This window comes from Nothoprocta perdicaria, unplaced genomic scaffold (assembly GCF_003342845.1).
Source record: "Nothoprocta perdicaria isolate Ctin4 unplaced genomic scaffold, notPer1 scaffold_100, whole genome shotgun sequence".
NCBI lineage: Eukaryota > Metazoa > Chordata > Aves > Tinamiformes > Tinamidae > Nothoprocta > Nothoprocta perdicaria.
Genome location: NW_020454095.1, coordinates 994,996 through 1,001,646, shown reverse-complemented (window position 1 = coordinate 1,001,646; position 6,651 = coordinate 994,996). Strand labels below are relative to the sequence as shown.

At 35.7% G+C, this 6,651-nt stretch overlaps 1 long non-coding RNA gene across 1 annotated transcript; it reads right to left on the bottom strand.

Moving 5' to 3' along the window:
- Positions 1-1,914: 1,914 nt before the first annotated feature.
- LOC112948363 lies at positions 1,915-2,387 on the bottom strand. Its single transcript, XR_003249607.1, has 2 exons — positions 2,284-2,387; positions 1,915-2,105 (listed from the first exon to the last, which is right to left on the bottom strand). It is a non-coding gene; the product is annotated as an uncharacterized LOC112948363 (long non-coding RNA).
- Between the last annotated feature and the right edge of the window lie 4,264 nt (positions 2,388-6,651).

The window sequence follows — 6,651 nt, the reverse complement described above, 5'->3', positions numbered from 1 at the left end:
AAATGGTGTAGTCCTGTCATCTGCACCAGAGAACACTTACACTGAAATTGCAGGCAATTTCAGGCAGTGGCCAAAAAGAGTATGGGAAAGGAATGCCAGTAGTCAAATAGATACGAGTCAACAAAATAACACAAACAAAAATAATATTGTATTCCCTGAGGAACCCAAAGTGATCCTTCAGTTGTGTGGAAGCCAGTAAGGAACTTAAAGACAAGCAGAAGGCAGCAAAGTGGAGATCCTACCTGACTCCTTATATGGCACAAGAAATACACTGACATTACAGAAGTCCTTGATGATCCAAGAGCCTATCAAGGTGGTGGTGAGGACCTATCAAGGTGGTGGTGAGGACCACTACCTTGTTTGGTTCTTTTTCCTGTATGTTAGTGCTTGGTGTGTGTTAGATGCACTTCAGAAGCAGATCTATTGGTTTGGTTTTATCTGAAAGAAATATACCTCACATACCTTGAGATGTTAACCAAAGTGCACTAGGTGTTGAAGACTGGAAGATTCATTTAAAAAGCTACTGCTTCAAACTCTACATACTAATTAAGAAGATTCATCTAAGGYTTATAGGCATCCTATAAACAGCCTGATTTTGAAGAGACCTTCAAAAGTGCAAGAAACTTTCAGCTTTTACAGACCTTTTGTTTTACTAGTGCTAAGTGTTTCAAAAGCATCAAACCCTTTCTAACCGAGAACATGTTTTTAGGGACTGAGTTTATAATCTTAATGGAATAAATTATTCGGAACATTCGCAAACATGAAAATTTATGAAATTTCCATTTTATTTATAATTAAGCGTGGTATCAGTATAATGTATCTATTGCCACAGTTCTGCCATCAAACATACTGCTTGCACATTAAACAAAAGAATTGCAAATAAACTACTGGATTCACTCCTTCATGTCCACACGTGCACATGAAAGTATTACCTCCCTGCTGCTGGAGTTAATGGTATTTCTTCACAACATAAAGATATTTATATGTTTCTTGAAGTAAATTCACAGCTATCTAGCTTCTCAGTTATATCCAAGTTCAAAGCCTTTATTTGAGATCACACTTTTTCTAGGTTCTTAAAGATCATTACGTACCACAACATGTTACAGCATGAGCTAGGAGACTCCAGTAAAAACTGTGGTAACAGGCTACAGAACTGAACATAATTCAGGAGACCCTTTCCAGTGCTGTGACTTGCTAATGTGAGGAACACAGCTGCAAGAATGCCTTGAAGTTATACAAGGAGAATTTATCAAAAAGGCAATTAATATCTTCCTCCTTTGTGAAACTACTTATCCTTACATTAATATATATATGAAAATATAGCATTAATACATTGTTTATCCAGAAAGGAAGGATTGACATTGTATGGGTTTGCAACTAGTGAAGTACATCAGCATCTCGATTCTTAATAAATAAATAAATAAATAGTATAAGAAGAAAAAAGTTTGGTTTGTAATTGCCTGTTGTTATACTTGAGAATTCTCTAAAATTCACAATAATTCAGACAAAAATATCACATTCAATTAATCACTGATATGCTCAAATAGGAGTTAGGTTTCCTGTTAAACAAGAATTTCCCACATCACAGGAATGAATCGCAGAGAATGCTAGATTTAGGAAATGTTATTTCATTATAAGGTATGGCAAAGCGATAAAAAAACATTCGTTTATATCTTCTACCTGGAACAGTATTTGTGGACAACCTAGCAAAGAAAAATTACTATTTTCAGTTTGGCTGCCATGGTAACATGAAATGGTCCAATTTATTGCAGTTAACACAAACGTTATTAATCCTAGGGATAACAATGGGGTGGCAACGAGCCATACCGAGCAGGATTATTTTCTCTGAGTTTTTCGTCTAAGGGATTTGGGAAGATATACAGTAGCAGTACTGAAAATGATAGCTGAGTCTCATCAGTGAAAAATGAGTTAAATCTGAAACGTGAAGCAATTTCTATGTTCATATTTGCTACGCYGAAGTGTGCTGATCACTGAAGAGTTGAAACAGTAGGAAACAGTTTTCTCAGCTTCTAATTGTGGTTGCAGGCATGTTTTTGCTTCCCATGAGGACAAGTGAGTCCTTTTAAATTTTTTTCTCATACTCCCTTAAGTTTTGAAAGAAAGAACACAGCAATTTATATACCCTCACTCACTCAGATACCAAGAAACCTAATCACATACACAGATTTTTAAGATAGAAGTTTTTATATGTGTATGTGCATGTGTGTTTTGAATCATAGTTAATTTAGGGTGAAATGGCCTCTTAAGACCACCCAGTCTTACCTCATGATCAAAGCAGGTTTAACTTCAAATTTGCATCAAGCTGCTCAGAGTCTCATCCACTTAAAACTTCAATACTTCAAGGATGGAGATTCAATAAACTCCCTGAGCATCTGCTCCTGCATTTGACCTCCCTCAGAAAAATTCCACCAACAAATTCCTCCAATAAGAATTTTTATTGGGTAGCTGGTGACTATCACCTCCTTTCCTCTCAGCACCTGCCACTGAGAAGTCTACTATCATCTTTTCTATAACACCCCTCAGGTGGCTGAAGGACACAATTGCATACCTTCTAAGCCCTCTAGTCTCCAAAATGAAGAAATCTAACGTCAAAGCTTTGAGGGCAGTGATGGACCTCACTAGCCCAAAACCCTGTTTCAGCCTATCCCAGCACTGTCAGYCCCTACTACAGTGACACTGTAGTGAAGCCAGACTCCAGTCCTGACCCCTGCTCTACCTCCCAGAAGGAGCTTGGATCCAGGCTTGCAGCCAGGCYTCCAGCTCTATTTCCAGTCCCATCTCCTTTGGCTCCTGGCTGGACCCTTAGATCCTTTCAGCCCTGGTTCACCCTCTCAGCCCGCCTGGTGCTGTTGAYGAACCTTGTTAGCACACCTGGCTCAAATCTGTGTGGTTGTACCCCATTGCTGAGGCTCAGTCTGCACAGAGGTCACTTGGCTCCCAGCTGGTCTTCCCTCATGAAGCAGCCTGACTTTCACTGCTCCCCAGCATACRATTCCCTCAGCTTCACATGAAATCTTCAGGCACACGTGTGCCTAAACCAGAATCAGACTGAGTGTATGCTCAGGTCTCATGCTTTTCTAGTAAAAGGTATAAATTTCTATCATTAAAATTAGCTGATGGCTATTACAAGAACTGTGTTTCTCATATATAAATGTATAACCTGACCTTGCAAAACTTTTCTAAACAAATATTATCAAAACACTACATTCCCATATGCTCTTCCACTACAATGATATAAAAAAAGAAAAAAAGGAAAAAAAGCACAGAAGTAAAAATACATCTCTACTTTCTCCTTCCCTTGAGAGGAAGATACTGTGTTTATTACTGTGTTACTAAAATGAGAGTTTCCAATACAGTTCATGCATGCAATCTCTGACCAGTAGTAGCAAAAGATCTTTTACTGACTCAAGAAATACTTCAAGATAACTATCCTTATGGCAGACTATTTTCATGGTGTATATATATATATAAGAGGTGTAATCATAAGAAAATAACTGCAAGATGTGATGTGTATTATCCAGGATAAAGTGAAAGTACTATTATCAGAAGTCAAGTCTTCTAAGTAGCATGCTGTGCTCTTAAAGCCAGGAATACTACAGACTGCAGGAAACATAATTTATACCTTCTGCCCTATTACATTACAGAGCAGCAGAAATGTATACCTCTGAATTTGTAGGATCAGCTGAGGCACTTGTAAGTGGACCTTAGAAATTTTGTCTTAAGACTCATAGACAGACTGTAGTTCTCCAAATAGAGATTTCAGCACTGCGGAATTCCTTCCTGACCAAGAGAAGTGCATTTTTCCAGACATATAGCTATGGTGGGATGCTCTCCCATCAGACCTCTCCAACATAACAGTCACTGACAATCATGTTTTCACTTCTCCCTTTTGCACTGAATGAACAGCACCTTGGTACCTTTGGAATCTGCTTCTCCTTGACATATTTTCTCTTTTATGTGCAATCCACAAAGAAATTCCTTTTCTTGAAGTCCTTTGCTGATAAAGAGTGTTTCATCGTTGTTTCTTTGTTTAGCTACAAGTTAATTTAATTTGTCATATGTCCCAGAGCTATAAGAACTGAGCAATATGAACAAAGAAGCAAAGAAACAAAAAGCATCCCAAAAGATAAGGAAYAATTACAAACTGATATACAAAGTAGGTATGAAATGAAAGTGCAAAAAGTTGGTAGGATAAATGGAAAAGATTCCTTTGGGTTATATTTCAACTTCATATTATACAGCAGAATTGATTAACTGTCTTGGAATAGGTTATGTTGTAAAATCTAAGTGTGAACAGAAATTTGTAGTGGGCAGTGGGAATTAACAGATTCAACTAAAATTCTGAGATAACTGTTTTATGTTAACAGAAGGTTTTCCAAAGGTTAATTGTTACCATTAAGAGATGATAATGAAGTAGGCATTTGTCACAATTTAATTTAGTTTTAGAAAGGTATCTCTGTTGAGGATTATTAAAAAATCATACCTTCAAAAAAGGTATGGACAAAAGGGGGATTCTCAGCAGGTAAGTTTGCAGGAGGTTATTTATCATTCAAAATTTTTAAAGGATTAATAGAAGAAGATAGGTTTCTACTAAGTTTGTATTACCTAATACTAAAGTTTAAATGACTTCAAATGCCAGCACATTTRTAATATACATTTGGAAGGGGAGATGGAGGGGAAAGATGCATCTTTAAGAGTATAAAAAAAAGAAAAAATTCATTGTGCCTGAAGTTTTCTTGAAGAGAAGAAAAAAAMCTGATCATAGGTAATATAGAAGTTCTTTCAGAAGCAAAGAAACTCCAATGGATACCAATGTAACACAGTGCATATTTAGATCAAGATATAGCCATTTCCACTTCACCAACTCTAGGTGCGGTCAGTATCARTACATCTTTAGTTGCTTTATGCAGACTGCAGCAGAAATTGCCATAAAATACCTACCTACCATCTTCTTGTTCAGTATATAACTGCATACAAATACTGTAAGAAGTGAAGGTATCTGGCACTCTCAGCTCCTAGTCACTGCTTATATGTCAAGAATTAAGCTAATAGTTTCCTAAATGCGACGGSGCTAGCAAAACCATGCAAGTGGTAATTCAGTAAGTAGCTTATAATCATATATGACTGTTTATACACAACCAAGAGAACCATTAAGAAATTGTTTGTAAATGCTAATAGCTGCTTCTGATTGAKTTTGTACAGGAAGAACTTTATCTTACCCCTTAAGTCAATGTGACTGCAAAATATAATTCACTGCCACTTCAACATCCAATAAGCAGAATTCTGTCTTCCTCTTGCATTATTTTTGAAGAAAATATAACCACAGAATCAAAATACCTCATAGATATCAATACTTATTATCAAAAATTTGCTAAGTTATAAATTCTCTTGAGTTGAATAATTSCGCTAATATATTAGCTAAATAACTATCAGAATGCTATCTAACATTTACGTATCCTTCAACATACTTGTATGGGATCTTGGTGAAAAGTTTAGATGAGGATAAAAGCAARAAGTCATGCTATTTGTTCGTGGAATTACTTTAAAACTACATTTTAAAATTCTAAACTCTGTTTTTAAAACTCCTTAAACTTTCTCTTTTTTAAACTCCTTAAACTCTCTTTTTAAAATTCTTTAAAACTTTTAACTCTAAAATTATCAAAATAGATTTTCATATTAATCTTGAGTTATATCATGTCTGCAAATATGAAGAAAAAGGCTCAGAATTTAAAGGACTGAATAGAAAAAGAAAATAATGAATTCTATTTAGCTTTTCTCTGAAATTCCCTGTGCCATTTTAGACAACATACCAATGTTATTCTCTCAAATTTACAGCCATCTCAGAAAAATGCAAGATAATTCTGCTAATGTTATTACTGATCAATGAAGTAGATCACTCGCTTCAGTTAACAAAGGCCATGATAGACCTTTCATGAAGTCTTTTATGATTTATACTAATTAGAAAACACTATTCCCTCTTTTGTTGGAATTACTGTTATGACAGTAATTCCAGAAATTCTAGTTTCAGACATAAATACTGRATCCATGATTCAGGTGAATGGTTTCTTGGTTCTATCTTTCAAGTTTTGRAACACTTAGAACTAAAATGTAATTCCAGCAGTTGAAAGATCTACAAGGAGCCCAAAAAACCTTTGACAAAAAAATAGAGCTGCTTAAAACCGCTTACCAGACTTGAACACACATTTCCTTATGGAAAAAATAAGTCACACACTATGCAATATCTAAGCTTTACTGTACAAGAAGCTACTACTGAACTTTCAGATAAAAACCATGTTCCTCTGTCATTAATAAGTACAAGACTCTACGAGATATTCTATGTTCCCTATTAAGCCATTATTCTACACTGTATATACACATCTTAAGTGGTTCTCCAACATTTATATATWTGAAGACAATCAAACAGGATTTATATGATAGAATACATTGGCCTCAGGAACCCAATATTCAGCAAGATTCTTCAGTGTGTGAAAGTTATTGAATAACATAACTGAGTAAATCCTTTATCCTATACTACTCATTAATTTATTAGCAGCAATTAGGACACAAACCAACTGTAAAACTCAGTGTAAGCTGACTAATTCCCAGCACTCTTGAGGATCATGGAAGCAC